This window comes from Schistocerca serialis, chromosome 11 (genome assembly GCF_023864345.2).
Source record: "Schistocerca serialis cubense isolate TAMUIC-IGC-003099 chromosome 11, iqSchSeri2.2, whole genome shotgun sequence".
Classification (NCBI taxonomy): Eukaryota; Metazoa; Arthropoda; class Insecta; order Orthoptera; family Acrididae; genus Schistocerca; species Schistocerca serialis.
In genome coordinates, this window is record NC_064648.1 from 157,605,771 (window position 1) to 157,627,441 (window position 21,671).

General features: G+C 38.8%; 1 long non-coding RNA gene across 1 annotated transcript; it reads left to right on the forward strand.

The window, feature by feature from the left end:
* The first annotated feature begins 1,512 nt into the window (after positions 1–1,512).
* LOC126426835 (uncharacterized) lies at positions 1,513–17,345 on the forward strand. The gene is made up of 3 exons (XR_007576432.1): positions 1,513–1,727; positions 2,678–2,768; positions 16,611–17,345. It is a non-coding gene; the product is annotated as an uncharacterized LOC126426835 (long non-coding RNA).
* The last annotated feature ends 4,326 nt before the right edge of the window (positions 17,346–21,671 follow it).

Genomic DNA, 21,671 nt, shown 5'->3' on the forward strand with positions numbered 1-21,671 from the left:
AAATCTCACATATTTCAAGTTGCTCAAACTATATTGTAAAGTATACTTCAGACCCAAATTATGTAAATATAGGTGTCCCACAGGGTAGTGTCCTTGGCCCAGTACTATTCCTCATTTACATAAACGACTTCCCACAGAGCATCAAGCATGGACAAACAATATTGTTTGCAGATGACTCAAATGTTCTAATCAGTGACAAATCACCAGATGCACTAAAAGAAAAAGCCGAACAAACACTAAACAGTGTACGTGAGTGGGCATCCAATAATAAACTAACACTAAATCTTAAAAAAACAAATGCTGTTAACTTCTATGTCTGCAAAAAACCACACTTTAACAACTTTAAGTTAAACAATGAAACTATAGAATGTGTAGACTACACAAAATTTCTTGGTATGCATGTTGACAGTCAGTTAAAGTGGGAAGAACATATTAAAATACTTAGTAACAGAATCGCTACAGCATGCTATGCTCTGAGAATTCTGACTGCAGTTTGTGATACTACATGTGTCAGATCTGTATATTTTTCTTATATCCACTCTGTTATTACCTATGGAATAATATTTTGGGGAGTCAACAGTAAAAATATTCAAATAGTTTTCAAATTACAAAAAAGAGCAATTCGTATAATAACCAAGAGTGGCAGTAGGGCTCACTGCCTTGAACATTTCCAAAAGCTGGAAATCCTAACTGTCCCCTGTGAATACATTTTTCAAAGTGTTATGTATGTAAAAAAAAATATTGACTGCTATATGAAAAATTCATTAGTACACAGCTATGAAACTAGAAACCAATTCAATCTGCATCTAGAGAGGAAAAATAAAGTTAAAACTCAGCAGAGCTTGTTGTACAATGCTGTTAAATTATATAATAAATTACCCCAAAAAATAAGAGATATTGACACAATCGGACAGTTCAAAACAAAACTAAAATTTTTTTTATTAAATAAAAGTTATTACGCAGTAACGGACTATCTGAATTAAAACATGTAGTGTAATTAAAGTAGCCTGCATTGTAATACATGAGGAAATAATTATGATATGTAATCAAAAATTGTACAGTACTATAAGAAAATTACAAATTACATAAGGATATAAAACTAATTTAAGATACCTCAAAAATGTGTGTAAATACTAATTTTATGTGTATAATTGTAGGTATATTGTATTGTATATGTTTTTGCTGACGAAATCCACACAATGTAAATTGTTACATGGATTAATAAAGAAATCAATCAATCAATCAAACTTATATCACGTAATTACCTTCACATATATTCATATTACATATCGCACGTCCATGGCGTGCTAACGTCGTAGTCTCTTATTTCTCCTTACATTTATTAAGCAGTATTATCAGGAGGAAAATGTTACATTTCTTACATTGTCCTTTCACCATATTTTAATAATTGTTTTTCTCCTTGGTGTTTGGTTCATTAGCCATTCTGATAAGCTGCCCTTTCGACACACGTTATCTCATTGTTCGCTGCACTTACGGCCAGCAGCAGCTCATTGTTTAACGCGCCCTACTCAGTGACGCAAACGCCACGTGAGCAGCAGCACTGCCCGCGCCCACACTGTAATGTCGCTCCAGGCTCGTGAAGTCGGTGTTGTATTTGCCCTCCAGTCCGGAGACTGGATACGACGGATTCAGCTCCAACGCTCAACCGAAGAACACCAATACCTCATCTCGCGCCTGGGCGAGGATTTCGGCCAGTGACATTGAAGGTAAGAGCCGCACTGCAGGATACGGCATTATCTTCCGTCGTGCATTATAGTTAGCGGTTCTCACACCTCAACTCGTGGTCATACTGATTTCCTCTGATATCTCCGTCGCACACGCATCACACTCTCTGCATTCACTTTGCTAGACTGCAGCGTTTACTCATATTACGGCTGAGCCGTTATTTTCAATATTATTACGCCTTAATATTTTTGTATCACTTCACAGGTGCGAGTATTTTACTCGTCCGTCGCGTTGCACTTCACATACATACATAAGTTGTTCTTCTTCAAGTATAAAATCTCACATAAAATTGATAATAGTACATACATAGACATAAACATTGACAATAATAGAGTTGACACATAAATTTACAATTCACATCCACATTTCATATACGGACTCCATGACATGCACCCTCTTACACACTAATACGTAAATCAGGAAGTATCTTTCATTTATTCTGAACATTCGCATTTTCTATTCTTGTCTTGCAGGACCGACCTCCTGCGCGTTTTTACGTCCACAAATACACATAGAAAAGAAGAAAAGAGTACATACATACATTTTATATGGACATCGACATTAACAATTATATAGTTGGCAAATAAATGTCCAATTCACATTCACATTTCGTATATGGACTCTATGTTAAGCAGCATCTGACACAGCAATAAGTATATTAGAAGGAATCTTGCATTTGTTCTGAATGTTTGCTCTTTCTTGTTATTGTCTTGCAGGACCGACCTCCTGCGCGGTTTTACATCCAATACTACATACATATTTTCATAGACATCGACATTGACAATAGCAAAGTTGACACATAAATGTACAAGTCACATTCACATTTCCTATATGGGTTCCATGTTAGGCATCATCCATCTTACACACTAATAAGTAAATTAGAAGGAATCTCTCATTTGTTCTGAATTTTTGTTTTTCTCTTGACTTGCAGGTCCAACCTCCTGCGTCTTTTTAGCATCAAAAATACACATAGAAAATACGTTCCAGCACTACTCACTACATGGAAAACAGGATTTGCTAAGGTCTGCTTCAGAGATCAAGCTACTTCTAGGATTGCTATTTGTAGTGCGTCGTTAGTGTACTTATTCTATCCTTGGCATTTGATAAATCTTCATACTATGTATAATATTTACAAATGCTCGTTTGTGAGCGAGTGTGGTGAATGTTTTATCCCTTGACAAACCTGACTTCATCACTGCTTGTTAATCGTCGTAATATTCCACATTCGTGAATATATATTTCAAGCCATATTTCTGCCTTATTGATTCGACGACATGTACATGTTTACCTTTGTGACGTGTGACCGATAATTTTATCGTATTTTTTTTTCATGTGTTGCTCCACTCATAATTCATTACCGATAGATAAGAACGCGCAAGTGCTAAAATGATGCTTTCGCTTCTGCGTGCAAGAACTCAGTGTAGAAAATATTGTTTCACTGCATTTTGTGTTCATTCCTCATACGAATCGTGTATCATATTTTCATTTATATTAACCTTATAGTTTCTCGAGCTGTAACAGTTAGTCGCTAAGGAAATATTTTTCATACTGGGTGGTTTTACATTCTGATGTCTGTGTAGCAAATCACTGTGCTGTGGTGTGTTTTAAATGTTTACCATGTACCATTGTTACTATCGACTTCACTGTTTCTCCTATACTACTCACTGCTTCTTCGTGATGTTCGTTTTCATAATTACTTACCGTACATGCATCATCATACTTTGCTTTCCCCACTCATACAACCATTCATTCTAAGACTTAAAACTATATAGTGTATTCTTTCTTACGTCAGCTTCGTGGCCCTTTCCTAGGTACCCTTGTAACATTAATCTTCATATTCGTCGCCGTATACCCATATAATTATTCATTAAAAATATTCCACATAAATCGCCATTTATACTCATGTACTACCTACCGGGTTCTCACACTAGAACCACCGCACTATTTATTTCTTTCCACAAATATAAATAAACTCGTATTACTCTAATAAACTTTCATTCTCTTCCTAGATTCACTCCATGCACGGTAAGTCACCACAAACGTAGATTAACTAATTAATACCTTCAATCGAATCTAATAAAACCTTTCACTCTCTCTACTTCAAAATATTATCCAGCAGTGAAATTTCATTTATTTCTCCATATCGCTTTTGTAAACATACAGTAGTTACCTCAGTTCTTTTGTTTTAAGTTCATGCAATTACGTTGTGTGCGTATTGGTTGGTGTTTGTATTTACTTAGCTTATCTCCCGCGTGTTGTTCAATTCATGTTTACAGCTTTATTTTGCTGCTTATACTATAAGGTATCGTGTAATTAATAGCAACTAACATAGGTGAGCTCTGTAATAACAAATTTGTGGATATGTATTCTCCCTGTACATTAAGCTCACTACTTCTAATGTTGTCTGTAAAGAAGTGTAGTTCTACGATATGTTATTTTATAGTTTATGCCTCAGTCACACGCACGTCTCAGTCACACGCATTTTTCTATGTTTATGTCTCATTCTACCTTTCACATCGTCGCTCGCGTATGTGTTGTATGTAAGTCGCTTAGTTCTTAAGTTATGTGCTAATCGCGTTCTTTCCAAGTGTACATGTTGTTACTCCCTTTTTCAACTTGTCTTAGTCCTGTTGTATATAGTCGGATAGGTCATTTCCTGTATATATTCTCTTCTACTTTGAATACTTATACTTATTCCTAGCTATGTACATTCAATAGAATATGTTGAGTTAACAAATTTAGCGTATTCTACTCTCCTTATAGCTTACTTGCGTCCATGTGCTCATTTTCTTAAAGCTGCATATGCTTAAACTAATGATTTACTCTTAACATTAATGCTCTTTACAGTATAGTCACCGACTTAGGAATAAATGTCTCTGCTCGTTTAGTTTGTGTTGCTCATCTACGCCAGAGTAACTAGCTGATAGGTACTCTATTTCCTATTGCTCCTATTTTGTCCAGCTGGTTAGGCGGTGTGGGTGCCGATTCGCTTAAATTCTAGAATGGTTTCCGTCGCGGTGCGCAGTGTGTCTTTGCGCATCGTACAGGGGACACTGAACTCAACCTTGCTTTTTGCCTACTTGGCCCCTACGATCAGCTGTTAAGCCGCTCCGTATATAATTGTTGAAGTACGCTCTGCTTTAAGCGCGGCAGCACGGCTCAGTATACCCCCTCGCTCTTGCCTCTCGCTTAAAGCTCGCGCGCTGTGAATTAAGTCTTAAGAAAGTACAATATCAAAATACAAGAAAAGTTTATTTTCACTAGGCTGAATCTCACTCTCTGCATGTTAGATTGTAAAAGAAGATTGAACATTCCTTATTGATTAAGCAGGATAGCAGAAGAGGGAGAGGGCACCGGAAATATAAATATTGTACCCCCTAGCTGGAGAGGAACCGAGCGCCAGTCGGTTTATTCGTCAAAGAGCGACAAACCTCCTACCTTCTTGCGTTTTACTGATGCAACAGATAAGTACAGAATGAGATTTGAATTTTCATTTAATAAATTTCCGCAAATCTTTATGTGGATACATGCCTTTTATTTTACCATTTTTTATATTTCCTATCAAGTAGCACCCCGGATGTGGCTTGTCAACAATGATATACGGACCAACATATAACAATTGCCATTTTCTATTCAATGCCTTTAATTTCGATGATTTCGGATGCGTTCTTAGTAGTACCTCCTGTCCAATCTGGAATTCTGTTACGTTTTTCAATTTCCTGTCGTAAATTCCTTTCCTTATCTGAGCTTGATCTTCCAATGTTATTAGCGCTCGCCGTACTTTCTCTTCTAAGATTACGTCTTTGTGCCTTAATTTAGGTATCGGTTTTGCCCATTCATCTAGCTCCATCTTTTCAAACATTAGTTCGGCCGGTGTGTGCCCTGTGGATGTGTGTGGTAGGTGATTTACTATGTGCTGAAACGGACCCAGGTATTCTATCCATTTCCTTTGGTTCTGTGGTATATATGTGCGGATAAACCTATTAAATTCACGGAAGCACCGTTCGACGGGACTTGCTTCCGGGTGGAACTTGGATACTAAAATATGACGTATGTTTTGTGATTTTAAAAATGATTTCCATTGGTCACATGTAAAATTTGAGGCGTTATCAGTTAGGACTGCCTGTGGTTTCCCGATGCGTGGTATGTAGTCTTCCAGAATTCGCCTTATCATTGGCCCTGACCTAACTGTTTTGACTGCGTACAGCTGGAGATACTTACTAAAAACATCATACAGGGCTACGATGTATTTAACTCCGCCGCGGGCTTGGGGATAAGGACCTGCGGCGTCAATAGATACAAGATCTCTTGGTTGCTTTGGTATTATTGGGTTTAGTGCGTTAAGACTGGTCCTATTCTGATGTTTGACCTTTTGACACACCGCACAGCGTCTGATTACTTGCTCTATACGTCGCCTCATATTAGGGAAATAACAATACGTAGAAATTTTGGCGGCACACTTCAGCACTCCATAGTGCCCCCATGTGTGGTGCGTGTGTTGAATTAAGTTTTCCACGTATTCCTGAGGTATGCACACACACCACTTATCCATTCGTCGATCTCTTCTGTGAAAGAGGACGCCATTATGTATAATGTAATACTGCTCTAAACGTTCGTGTGTTCTAGCTTGCAATTTTTTCCTTACCTTGCTCCATCTCGGGTCTTCTTCCTGTAAACGTTGCATGTTTTTGCACATTTTAGTATAATATGGTTTAAAGGTTCCATCCTCTATTAAAAGGACCTTGAAGTCTGATGTTTGTTCCTCTAACTCGTGGAAATCGGTAAGACCTTGAGGTAACCGTGATAGTGCATCTGCCAAAACATTCTGTTCCCCTTTTATGTACACTATCTCAAAATCAAACTCCTGGACATACAGGCACCACCTCGCTATTCTCTTATGTAACAACTTGCACGTCAGAAGAAAAGACAAGGCTTGATGATCACAGTAAACTTTGGTATGTTTTCCCCAAAGGTAATATTGAAATTTACGAAACGCCCAAACTACTGCTAATGCTTCTAGCTCAGTTACGGAATAAGATCTTTCACATTCTGTGAGGGTTCTACTGGCAAAACTGATTACATTGACTTCTTCCTTACCATCCTTTGTTATTATTTGAAACAGGCACGCACCGAGCCCCTGATAACTAGCATCGGTGCTTAAACAAAAATCCAATTCCATATTTGGGTGTTTCAGGATAGGCGCGTTAATCAGCGCCTGCTTAATCTGCTGAAAATCATTTTCACATTCTTTAGTCCACAACCAACTGTGGTTTTTACGCAGTAAGTTTAATAGTGAACTACTGTTCAATAATTGTTGTGGCAGGAACTTCCTGAAAAACGAGGCCATGCCTAGAAAACCTTTTAATTGTTTCTTAGTATAGGGTGTTGGGAAATTCCGTATCGCATCTAGTTCACTGGGGTCAGGTAGAATTCCTACTGGTGAAATAATATGCCCTAAGAATTTTACTTTTTCCTTTCCGAATTCAGACTTTTTTAAGTTAACTGTGACATTGTATTCATCAAATTTTTGCAAAATCCTTTCCAAAATACTTACATGTTCATCCCATGTTTGAGTTGCAATTAATAAATCATCAACGTAGAGTGTAACCTGGCTAAGCAGTTCCGGTCCAAGAACCCTGTCTAATGCTTCAATAAAGACACCAGCGCTCACATTTAATCCGAAAGGCAGCACCCTAAATTGGTAGCTCCTCCCGGCATTTATGAAAGCTGTATACTTTCTACTCTCTTCATGTAATAAAATTTGCCAGTACGAAGCTTTCAAATCAAGGGATGTTAAATACTTAACGCCATGGAACTTTAATAACTGCTCTTCTAGATTCTCTGGCCTTGTTCTTAGAGGAACGATGATTTTGTTTATTTCCCTCGCGTCTAACACCAACCGCACCGTTCCGTCAGTTTTACCAACTGCGAGAATCGGACTGCAGTAAGGTGAGTGCGATGTTTCAATAACCCTCCAACTAATCATGCGCTCTATTTCCTCTCTTACTGCCTCTTTCTTTGCCCAAGGGGTGCCATAAGACGTTCTACAATAAGTTTCATGCGGGTATACTTCCATTTTATATTCATATCCCTTAATAACACTAGGTTGTTTACGAAAAATGTTATGATATTTGAAGAGTAATTTTGTCAGTTCACTTCGCTGTTCATTGTTAAGACAAGTGGATTTATTTATTTTACTGTCTACTATTTGCTCATCGAGGATCTCCCTACCAGAGTCATCAAGTTCCATCTCCTTTACCACTATGGGTTGAGGGTAGACAAATTTAACATTAATGTCTGGTATCGGCCTAACCTGATTTGTCATTGTAGTTCTTATTAAGTCCATAGTCAGCGTGCGCTCCCCTACATGAAACTGGCATTCCCCGCTGCCAATATCTATTTTTATCCCATATCTTCTGAACACATCCATACCAAGCATACAGTTCACTATAAGTTTGTCTACCAACAAGAAAGTACACTGCAAAATTACGCCACATATGCTAATGGGTATGCTGGCCTGTAATTTTATAACTTTAGATTTACTTCCCGTCGCCGTTACGATCTTACAGTTCTCTACAGGTAGTGTGGGAACATTTACTTCCCTCGCTATCTCTTTGAACAAGCTAGTAGACATCAGGCTTGTCGACGCGCCAGTATCCAAAACAACTAGTACATCTATGTTTCCCACCTTTACCTTTATTATTGCTTGAATAATTTCACTTACCTTGCGTGTTGTTTCTTTCTCTTCGATAAACAAGTCTTCTTTCATTTCTGCGCCCTTATCATACCTTAAAAATAGATTCCGGATATGCTGTATGTGTAGGTTTGTTTCAGTGTCTGCTTCCTCCTTTCCGTTCCTGTTCGCTTTAGTGTTTAAGTCGCTCATATTAGTACTGTGGCACACTGACAGTTCATTACCTTCTTCCTCTAGTCACGCTCGATTATTATTTCCTGGGGCCGGTAAAGGTATTGTTTCATTTTCTGCCGTCACTTCTACTATGTTTACTGTATGTTCGCGTGCTCGCCAGTTCGTGTCCCGGTTGTTTCGATTTGACTGTACGGGCTGCCTGTTATCTCTCGGATCCCTGTGTTGCATATTCCGTTCCTGGTAATTTGCATTTCCTTGTCGCCCATTGTCGAAGTTTTCCCTCGAGTTTCTATTGTCTCTGCCATTACCGTACCTATACGGCTGATATTTAGTTTCGTACGACCCTCGGCCACTCTGTGGCTGGTAGGTAGACCGATTGTACGGATTTCCGTTGTGGCGCGGCGGTACATACGGATGCCATTCATTCATACGCACACGACCGTTATAATTTCCAAAGCCGTTGCCGTTACCGTAGTTCTTCCCATTTGGGTTGTGCTCATTACCGTTACGATAACTAGGTGTGGCTTGCCCATCCTCATGAATCAGATCTATTGAGTCGAGCACTGAAAGAAAATACTCCAGATCATATTCGGGAACAGTTATTAATTTTTCCCTAACATTTGCAGGTAACTTGTTCTTTAAGATTTTCAGTACATCGACATGAGATATCGGATTATTCCAGTAACGGGTCTTGTTTAGATATTTTTCAAAATAGCTTCTTAGCCCCCCGAATTTTGAATGATATGGTACTGGGTTAAATACCTCTCGTCTTAACCTCTCCTGGATAGCTGTTGACCAGTATTTATCTAAAAATGCATTCTCAAACTGCTCATATGTCTCGCAAAGTTCTGACATCTCCGTAGCCCACAAAAGGGCATCACCCTCGGTGTGTCCTACTACATATTTAATTTTTTGAGCTTCTGTCCAAGTCCTGGGCAGTACGTTTCTAAAGGCTCGGACAAACACCACTGGGTGCGTTCGCTTTTTCTCATTTGAGAATACGGGAAACTGTCGATGTTTTATTAAGCTCTCATCCATTAACAACGCTGTCCAGCACGGCGGAACAGCATTTCCCTGCGGTGATGGTATATTTGTTTCAGCAAAGTTTTGCCCGCTGCTCGCGTCGCGCGTCAACATGCGGTCGCGCGGCGTCGGTTGGGCATTGTTGTCCGCGCCACTGATTCCTCCCATTGGCGGATGGCTGTTTATCGCTCCGCTTACCGCCCCAGGCGATGATATTACCGTACTTTGTTTGTTAACTATTTCGTCTCTTAACCGTTGTTCTAACTGCCTGATATCATGTTCTACGCGTTTTAAGATTTCTTCTTCCTTGTCCCCCATTACTTCCTTTACTGCTTCCACATAGGTACGCTGTTCATGTACGCATTTTTCTGCGAACGTTGTATTGTCGTCCTTTGCATTGCTCTTTACCGATTCATAAAGGTGCACAATGTCTGAGTTGATCCTCTTGTGTTCTAACTTAAGTAATCCTACCTCCAATGTGATTTTTTTCTACATTTTCTGGCAAGTCGTTACAGAAAGAATGTAGTTTCGCTACATCTGATTGTACATTGTCTAAGTTGACCTGCGTATTCTTTTGCATTGCCTGTAAATTCTCTTGGGTTTCTCTAATTCCGGATAGCTCCTGTCGATACGTGTGTGTTAGTGTTTCAAATTTTTCGCCCACTATGCCTTTTAATTTCTCACCCATATCGTGAACCGAAATTTGTACTTGTTCATTAATTTTACTATCCACCTCCGTGGAGATTTGTGAAATCTGCTGTGTGAACTTCGTGTCCAGACTATTGAGTTCTGTGCGCAAATTTTTTACGTCGTCTGAAATGTGTGTCATGTTTGTATTAACCTTCTCGATCTCGGACTTCACTGTGGTCATGTCTGCTTTCATGTTAGTCATGTCTGCTTGTATCGTTTGTAAACTTGACATTTTAGTCTCTAAGCCCAACATTTTTGAATTTATGTCTGCTTTCATTGCATTCATGCTTGTTTGTATGGATTCTGTTAAGGCTCGAAATAAGGCTTGCATATCTTCCGTATTCACTTCCGGCCTACGCCTGTCAGTATCTGTGTCCGTACTACGCGTACTGCTCTCATTTAAAATATTCTCTGGCCCCGAGGTGCCATTAGTTACGTCTACTGTAATTAACGTATTGCTTGTAATTAAATGTTCTTTATTCACGGGCGTCGAATGCAACAATGGCATGTCGCGCCCAGCATCCAAATAATCACCGTTAAACAGTTCCAAACCACTCATTGTTGCATTTTGCAAATGAACATCCACTACATTCGCATTATGATTTTCGAATGACATTTCCTTATTGTTTTGACCCTCCATTATAGAAATCCTTATACCACTGCAGTTATCAAAATAAAAATTTTCTTTTTTAAGATTTTACTTCCGCGCTACTTCTCACGCGAAAAAAAATGCATATACAGTTGTATGTAATTATAGTCTCAGCTATTCTTTAGTCAATATACTTTCTATACTAATAAAGAAATGTCATTATCTCCACTTGACTACAATAGCGTTAATATCTGAAGCTTTAGGTTCTGGAATTTAGGAAATAGGTGGATGGATTTTCTAATAGGTCTACTGGGAACGCATTCTCTATATGCATTGCGCAGTCCTACCTGATTGTTGTCTTGTAAATCGTACTTCCTCTATTGTGCTTTGTTGTGTGCTCTCGGTACTGTCGCCTTTTTTCCTTCTAATTTATTTATTATTTCCTTTTTATAGCATTTCTTCAGTACCACATCATCGTCTCCGTCACATCATCAGCGTACACGGAACATAAAGAAATCGTTAACATACATGTATATTCATTTTCCTAACAATACTAGTACTCACAGTTTTGCCCACTGCGTATCGTCCTGTCACGGTCGCCACTTTATATTATAATAAAATAATGAAATAGATGATAATAAAATGCGTGGCTTCTTAAAATGTATTGAATTAATGAGATTAATTTTTCGGCGTGAATGACAAGCACAATAAGCTGAGCTGTGCCTGGAAATAAGTCCGTATTAGTTCATATTATTTTGCAGGGCGGAGTAGTTTCTTTCTCCGCTGTAGATTTGTGCTTACCATTCTTTATAATACTATGTTTGGTCGCCGCATTCACCTTTGAAGTCTTGACCGTGTTCCTATTAAGCTTATCGGATCTTCGTAATTTTCCAAAGTACACAGGTGGGCTTCAGTGATTGTAATTATTGTACTATTTGAAATAACAACTCACACGACCTTTCTGTTAATAAAACAATACTGTATTTCTCTAAACGGTGCACATATGAAATCCATACTCCTCACTTATTCATAGCGACCCCAAAATGGCGGTCTACAATTACTCGCTAAAAAATTGACGTGCTTCTCACTCTTTCACTAGCTGAGCGCGAATCCCTCCTTCCTCCTACCGGTACCAGAAAAAATCCTCTGTTTATTAACAACTGAAAGTCAAAAAATACATGACGGTAGGCATAGGCTCTATGATGGGCTACCGCTTCATCTTATCTCTTTGCCTTTAAGGAAGACGAAAACATAAAGGAAATGCAAAAGGTTTATCACAACACCTTCAACCCATTACATGCAGTCTCCCATCCTTCATCAAGGACACTAACCACTTACTTGAACGCCTGGAATCCTTACCCAATCTGTTACCCCCGGAAACCATCCTTGTAACCATTGATGCCACGTCCTTATACACAAATATTCCGCACGTCCAGGGCCTCGCTGCGATGGAGCATTTCCTTTCACGCCGATCACCTGCCACCCTACCTAAAACCTCTTTCCTCATCACCTTAGTCAGCTTCATCCTGACCCACAACTTCTTCACTTTTGAGGGCCAGACATACCAACAGTTAAAGGGAACAGCCATGGGCACCAGGATGGTCCCCTCGTAGGCCAACCTTTTCATGGGTCGCTTAGAGGAAGCCTTCTTGGTTACCCAAGTCTGCCAACCCAAAGTTTGGTACAGATTTATTGATGACATCTTCATGATCTGGACTCACAGTGAAGAAGAACTCCAGAATTTCCTCTCCAACCTCAACTCCTTTGGTTCCATCAGTTTCACCTGGTCCTACTCCAAATCGCATGCCACTTTCCTTGACGTTGACCTCCACCTGTCCAATGGCCAACTTCACACATCCGTCCACATCAAACCCACCAACAAGCAACAGTACCTCCATTATGACAGCTGCCACCCATTCCACATCAAACAGTCCCTTCCCTACAGCCTAGGTCTTCGTGGCAAACGAATCTGCTCCAGTCCGGAATCCCTGAATCAGTACACCAACAACCTGAAAACAGCTTTCGCATCCCGCAACTACCCTCCCGACCTGGTACAGAAGCAAATAACCAGAGCCACTTCCTCGTCCCCTCAAACCCAGAATCCCCCACAGAAGAACCACAAAAGTGCCCCGCTTGTGACAGGATACTTTCCGGGACTGGACCAGACTCTGAATGTGGCTCTCCAGCAGGGATACGACTTCCTCAAATCCTGCCCTGAAATGAGATCCATCCTTCATGAAATCCTCCCCACTCCGCCAAGAGTGTCTTTCCGCCGTCCACCTAACCTTCATAACCTGTTAGTTCATCCCCATGAAATCCCCAAACCACCTTCCCTACCCTCTGGCTCCTATCCTTGTAACCGCCCCCGATGCAAAACCTGTCCCATGCACCCTCCCACCACCACCTACTCCAGTCCTGTAACCCGGAAGGTGTACACAATCAGAGGCAGAGCCACGTGTGAAAGCACCCACGTGATTTACCAACTGACCTGCCTACACTGTGATGCATTCTATGTGGGAATGACCAGCAACAAACTGTCCATTCGCATGAATGGACACAGGCAGACAGTGTTTGTTGGTAATGAGGATCACCCTGTGGCTAAACATGCCTTGGTGCACAGCCAGCACATCTTGGCACAGTGTTACACCGTCCGGGTTATCTGGATACTTCCCACCAACACCAACCTATCCGAACTCCTTCAGTATATCCTCTCTTCTCGTCATCCGCCAGGCCTCAATCTCCGCTAATTTCAAGTTGCCGCCACTCATACCTCACCTGTCTTTCAACAACTTCTTTGCCTCTACACTTCTGCCTCGACTGACATCTCTGCCCAAACTCTTTGTCTTTAAATATGTCTGCTTGTGTCTGTATGTGTGGATGGATATGTGCGTGTGTGCGAGTGTATACCTGTCCTTTTTTCCCCCTAAGGTAAGTCTTTCCGCTCCCGGGATTGGAATGACTCCTTATCCTCTCCCTTAAAACCCACTTCCTTTCGTCTTCCCCTCTCCTTCCCTCTTTCCTGATGAGGCAACAGTTTGTTGCGAAAGCTTGAATTTTGTGTGTATGTTTGTGTTTGTTTGTGTGTCTATCGACCTGCCAGCGCTTTTGTTCGGTAAGTCACCTCATCTTTGTTTTTATATATAATTTTTCCCACGTGGAATGTTTCCTTCCATTATATATATATATATATATATATATATATATATATATATATATATATATATATATATATATATGTATGTCTGCTTGTGTCTGTATGTGTGGATGGATATGTGCGTGTGTGCGAGTGTATACCTGTCCTTTTTTCCCCCTAAGGTAAGTCTTTCCGCTCCCGGGATTGGAATGACTCCTTACCCTCTCCCTTAAAACTCACTTCCTTTCGTCTTCCCCTCTCCTTCCCTCTTTCCTGATGAGGCAACAGTTTGTTGCGAAAGCTTGAATTTTGTGTGTATGTTTGTGTTTGTTTGTGTGTCTATCGACCTGCCAGCGCTTTTGTTCGGTAAGTCACCTCATCTTTGTTTTTTTATATATATATATATATATATATATGTGTGTGTGTGTGTGTGTGTGTGTGTGTGTGTGTGTGTGTGTGTGTTTTTTCTGTATGTAATTGATTAGCAATGGGATGTGGACAGATAATGTGTAACAAATGAAAAAGGTGAGATGCTGTTTTTATTATTACCTGCCGCTTACATAACTCGTTCAATATGAGCACTGGAGATGATGAAATGCAGCACAGTGCTGGACTTGCATCTGGTAGCCAAAATTGGAACCAATTTTTTTTCCAATGCAAATTAGTGCAGTTCATATTGGCATATTTACCAAGTTTCACTGGCATACGATAATTACAGTCCACAATCGGCCTACATGAGTAGCCGCACTTTAATTATAACTGCCCAGTACTTCCTATTCTATTTGTTAGACCTACTTCTGCATTACTCCTATTTGATTTTGTATTTGTAATCCTGTTCTCACTCGAGCAGTAACCCTTTTCTTCCTGCCACCACACTTTACTAATTCCCGCTACATCTATTTTCAACCTATCCATTGCTTCTTTTAAATTTTCTAAACTACCTACCTACCTTATTTAATGATTTCAAATTCCACTCTTTAACCCAACAAATGTCAGTTTTGGGTCCCCACCTCGAGATCCAAATGAGGGACCATTTGACTTCCAGAATATTTTATCCAAGTGAATGCAATCATCATGAAACCATACTGTGCCACCTGGAAAAATAACAGCTGTAGTTTCCCCTTGCTTTCTGCCATTTGCAGTCTTTGCACAGCAAGGGCACACTGGCTAATGCTACTAGGCCACAACAGTTGACCATAAGGACTGTTGCCCCTGCACTTACTGTAAAGACTACTGTCCCTCTTCAGGAACCACAACAAAAACAGTAGCCCTACAATCCAAGAAACTCATTTCAACAGTCTCCACTTATTATGTGAAGTGAGAGATTCAGTTCTGAACCTGGAGTATGGCAAGGGGATTCCATATCAGCCAAAACTACTCTCGAGACTTCTAGAAGAACTTTCCACGTATTATATTTGGAAAAATGAAGAAGTGTTAATAGAACATATCTAAATCACCTTCCTTTTGTTGACAGCATTACATTGTTTGCTTCTAACTAAGATCAGCCTAAACAACGAAGGTAAGATCCCAATATAGTGAGTTTGAAAGTGGGTTGAAATTCAGTTACAACTGGCTTAAAGTAACGTATCATATAAGTAACATACAGAAAAAGGACACTGCAAATTAAGAATTAAAACATAGAATGTCTGGAAGAATCATCATATTCCTGATAATTGAGGATGATGACTGGAGGAACAGATAAAGAAATAGAGAAGAAGAGTGCCAAAGCCTTGGGATGTCTTTTGGTACACTAAACAGGGTTTCCAAAACTAAGCTGCTGATATGTCTCAAAAGGGAAGTTTCAAACTATTATCATTACATTTTTACTTCTAGGAATGGGATATGTGGTGGATTTTAACCCATTAAGTACCAGTGTCCTATTTTGAGGACAGAGCACATATTTATTTATAAATACACTATAAATTATTGATTTGCAAGTATTGCTGTTCTACGTCATTTGTTGTTGCTTTTTATAACAAATGTATGCTTACAGGAAATTAAAAGCAATAAATCCTACCATTAACTGATTATTGAATACCAAGGCACACTTTTTGTTATTACAGGTATTTACTTTATCAACAATTTAGTAATATTTGAAATATCTGGCAAAGATCTTTTTGTGATTATTTACAGTCAACACTGTGTCTTTTGAACTACTTGCATTATTAGCTCAATTTGAGTTAAATTCATTGTTTTCCATTGATATAAAATTCGGTGTACTCGAAATAGGAAGCTGGGACTTGGTGTTATCATTTCAGTTATTTGTATTGCTGCACATTCGAATATGAAACTCTGCTACTGCAGATGTATTTTCTTTTTAGAACGTGGTAATTTTATCAGATTTTGTTGCTGAGGTAAGGAAATTTTATAAATATATATTACAGGATATGAAGTTACTTTGAAATTTACGGTGTATTATGTAAGTATATTTATGAATACGTTACCCAGTAGTAAATAATACAGTTCCAGATGGACAGAGGTATTTACACATACCCTTTTCTGTAGTTTGTGATAATGTATTATTCTTTCATTTCACTTTATTTTATTACATTTTATTTCAGTTCATTTTATATAGATTATAATGGCCTGCAGACGAGATAGATACCTCACTAACCAAGAAATAGAAGAAATAATAAACAGTGACGCATTCTATAAAGTGGTGTCAGATGATCAGGACCATACTGATATCACCGTATGTCCTCCTGAAGTAGACTATATGACCAGCAAAGAAGAAGGTCCAGACGATGTTACTGGAACTGGGGAAGTCTCAGATGTGCCAGGGGCTATTGAATAACATTAACATTATGTTGCATCAGGGAATAACGAAGAAACTGTATGTAAAACTTCACTGCCAAGTACATCCCAAGTTTCCAGAAGTAAATCGAAGAATGGCCCTCTTAATGTCTGGCTCTTCTACATGGGAAAAATGCACTGGATTTACTGGATTTAAGACGTGCTGTTACAGTTACATACCTGAAATTGGACGCTGGAAGACCAAATATTGGATGTCCAATGGAATACCCATCAAGTCAGTTGAGAGTGATATCAGACATCAGGTTTGATGGAATTAGTCATATGATTGACATAAGAAACATGCAAAGAAGATGTGCAAGAGCTAAATGCAATGGGAAACCAAAAACATATTGTATTACATGCCGTATAACACTGTGTGTGAAGTGTTGTGTAATATAAATAGTTAAGACTTGAATACAGTTTAGTATGCTATATGATACTGTTATATCCCAGGCTCCTATTTTGAGGACAGCCATTATATCAGCATGTATAAATATTCTTTGGCTTTTTTGTACTTATTGTGGTTCATACACTATGTACATTATAATTCAGTAATAAAAACTTCAATTTAAAAAAAAATTAATTTGGGACTTAATAGGTTAAATGCAACAAGTATTCAAAATGTAAGGATTGGTCAGCGACAGGGATTTAAATGGTACAGACATCAATGTATTCATAAAAAAAGACACTAATGAAACAATACATAAGATCAATGTATCAATGTAAATTCTAATAATATTTCTTATCAATATTTCTATCTGAAACACCAGTATCTATTGACTATTCTACATATCACTTCAACCAATACAAGTACTGAACTATGAACTATGTCTTCAACTTGCTGGTTCAGTGATCATCAAACTGGAGCAAATCAATAATTCCGTGTGGCCTGTGGTTCTCGGTCGTATTTTACAACAAGCACCTAGCAACTAACAGATGAATCCAAAAATGATAACTAATGTTAAGATCTGCTTTTTCTGTGCCACAACAAACTGAATTACACAGACAGTGATAGTTTTAAGATGTGCTTAATTTTAATTCACAGTGAGTCTGGCCACGAACTAAGTTGGCCACTCACCTCAGGGGTAGTAGGTTAAGTAGTGCAGCTGTTGTGGGGTTAGAAGATGTCTTCCAGTACTGACAATTCATGGGCATGTGCAACTTGTATCGATCAGCTGCTACAGTATAAATTTCAAACAGGAGTAACACGGAATGCACATTACAGAATGGTCACCTTCGAAATGTAGTACTTATTTGCAGCAAGGAATATGAAATTAAATTAAGGCTGCTGTAATGCAACACAATGAACAGACGAAAAGCAATGTTCAAAACATTTGTGATCACATCTCATATTGACCACACATTTAAGTACATGTACAGTTACTGTTTTTAATCAGCTAATCATCACTCACACAGATGATACAACCCTTCATCAGGCAACTATGCGGTCGCAACTATGGGGTCACTGAAGGTGGCAGCGAGCTGAAACAGAGAACAGTCGATAGCGAGTGTGTCGAACAGTAGCGAGCATTTAACTATCGGTACTTGGTGGGCGGAAGATGGCACCAGTTCCTGTCCCAAGAGCAATGAACCGAAGCCACAATGTTTGATTGTAGCCAATCATTGCTATTACAAAGTCTGCATTCATTATGCACAGCTTTTGTACTGTTGCAACAGCCGTGTAACTATTAATTATTGTATACACTGAAACACTACAAATGAAATACTGATCCATTTGTTGTAGATTTGAAAGATCGGGTGGTGCAGTATGCATACTGGAAGTATCTCGGACAGCAGAAATGGCTTATATGCTACCAGCTTCAGCAAAGATACGTACTGGTACTTCGTTGTGTATTAGTTATCAAATCACTATGAAATGCAGCACAGCAAGACAAAAACACAGAGGTGCCACAGCTATTAAGGTTGGCAGCAACTGGGAGCAACACACTAATTACAAAGTTTTCTGAATTGTGCCAATCAAGTGGTAAGTTAACAGGGAGCCAATTTATTCCGGTTTTGTTCTTCTTAGTACTGGGAACATTGAAATTAGGTCAGAAACTAGTTAACTTTCTTTTCCTAGAGCATAATTTCTTCTGTGTAATTTGAAGGTAAATATATTTTTACTTGCACTTTATTTATATATTAATCAATCCAATCCATATGCCATGTTTATAATTACATTGTTCTCTCTCTCTCTCTCTCTCTCTCTCTCTCTCTCTCTCTCTCTCTCTCTCTCTCTCTCCCCCCCCCCCCCCTCCCCTCCCCCAACCCCACCACCCTCCTTATTTCTTTCTGGTAAGGAAATTCTATGACCTAAATTGAAGAGTGAGTCTTTTCTCTTCTGCTGCCATGCTGATAAGGCTCACAAACAGGTTATTTTCAAAAAATTAAAAGTAATAGTAACTGGAGAAAAGAATACATTTCTGAATTTATTGTCCATACACAACCAAAATGAAGGAAACTTCCTGAAATCATTAGTAGTGGGTCTGGACAAGGGAATTTATCTTCATGCTAGAACAATGTGACGGTTATTCCTGAATATAAACCTTCCACATCTACTCCATCAGTAACAAGCAGTACTCCAGTTCGTCAAAGGATAACTCCGAAAGCTAGCAAATTTTCTCTCTGTTGTGCATGCCTATCAACAAGTCAACAGGTCTGCTTTTTGGCAAGTGGTATCCTATAATCCAAAAGTTTTATAAATCAGCAACTTGCATTCAATCAAATATCAGTGGTTTAAAAAAAAAAAAAGAAAAGAAAAGAAAAAAAAAGAGCATTTCTACATGTTACGATTTTTTCCACTTTTAAGGTCTTTGTTTGTAACACCCTCACAGTTTCAAGGCAAGACAAAGTACAGCAAGAAAAAGATAATATGCACACACCAGCTGAAATATTTATGGAGATATACAGACTGTTTTTCTGTTTAGCACTTATTTATTAAAAACAGATATGTTGTACAACAATTACATGTTTTATAGGCCGCAGTAATGCATTAAAAGTGGCAAAATGCTTAGTGAAACATAATTCTATACCAAAAACAATAATAAAATTCCCACCTGGCAACAACAGTTGTCCTCCATGATAATCAGTGTGTGTCTCGAAATGCGCAGTTCTGTACTGTCAATAACAGATTGCCTTCTGAACTGACTGCTCTGCCACAGCTCACAGAAGACTAATCTATGTGGTGTCGTCTATAAACTTATTACACAAGCAACTGTTCTCAAAGACACATGTCTCCTGCAGCAAGCATTACACATATTCAAGCTCACTGAAAACAGAAACATCGCTTCATTGTCCACAAAGAGCCCTACTCAAATGTCAAACACTTTTTCTAATTAAAACTTAAATGTCTAGGAAAAGATATATCTGCAGAATTAAGCAAGCTTATCTTGTAGTGCAAATTAAGACTATAGATGATTATTTGCAACATATATTTACTCATGATGTAGTCCACAAGCACAGAAAACTGTCAGAAGCCATTTAAAGTTGCACAATGCTATCCACAATACATGTCAATCCACAGCATAGAGGAGGTGGGAGGGAGGGGGGGTGTGTGTCATGGTGGAGGTACACATCACAGCCCTCCACCCCACCAAAGGAAGGAAAAAAAAAATCAATAAAAATATTTATATATGTACATGTACATCAGTTTTCAAACTACTACTCAGGTAACTTTTGGAGAATAAAGCAGCATGGAAACTAATACACAGAAAAACTGCAAGGAATCCTAGAAAATTACAAGCCACATGTAACCCAGCACGCTTTATACAGCTGCTTGCCTGTGCAGGACTGTCCACAGAAAATATTATAGCCAGGTACACAGGTGCACATTCACAGGCTGGCCCTGCCGGCTCTCAACAGCAAACCCGAAATGGTTAGCAAGCCTCCACAGGTGGGATCACAATCCACAGGGAGTTTAGAAAGATAAGACTGAAAAGGAAATACTGTCCACCAAATAAATAAATAAACAAACAAACAACAGGATGACTGGCTGCCCAAATGTAGGCAGAAAGAAACATCACATCTCGCCCCCCCCCCCCCCCTTCCCTATTTATACTCTTACAATTGTAGAGCTGGACACACACAGAACAGTCTTCATAAGTGCAGTGCTGGGTGAAACACTGGTAATGGCAAGTACACCTGACACTGTCAAAGTATGTTATAGTGCTTAAATTAATTGCACGACACACGTACTTCTTAAATGTTTGGGCAAATTCTTTCAGATACTGTTTTTCTCTGAATCACAGTTTCTTGGATGTTGAGCTGAAATTATGAACCAAGTATTACTACATTGAAACATTTTATATAAGATGATGTTAAAATCATGAGTGTATATGTAATACATTCAGAAAAATTGCTTCTCAATATGTCTAAAAAGGTAACAATTGCTGCTTCTGGGCCAATGCTAAGCCATTTGATGCTCAATAAATACTATTATTATTATTATTATTGTAGTAGTAGTAGTAGTAGTAGTATAGTCTTGACATGTAAAGACCATGATTGGTTTAAATCTTTAGAACAAATGCATGTTTCACAAATATTTTTCCATTTAAGCCAGATGTTTTTCCATCGGTTCGCTGTGTCTAGTGCATTGTTTGACTATTTGGCATCAAATTTTCTTAAAAATGCAAATGTTAGTATGGCCATCCGCAGATTGTTCAGTTCTGTGTTGTCTTGTAGTTGTACACCTATTTACTCTAGAACTGTTATGGCATTCATGTAACCGGATATTCTCATTTTCAGTTTCAAATTTAACATGTGTTTTGTAGATTTGCAGTCATTCACTAATTCATTCATTCTTTGCAAAAAGCTGAAAAATCTAACTGTCT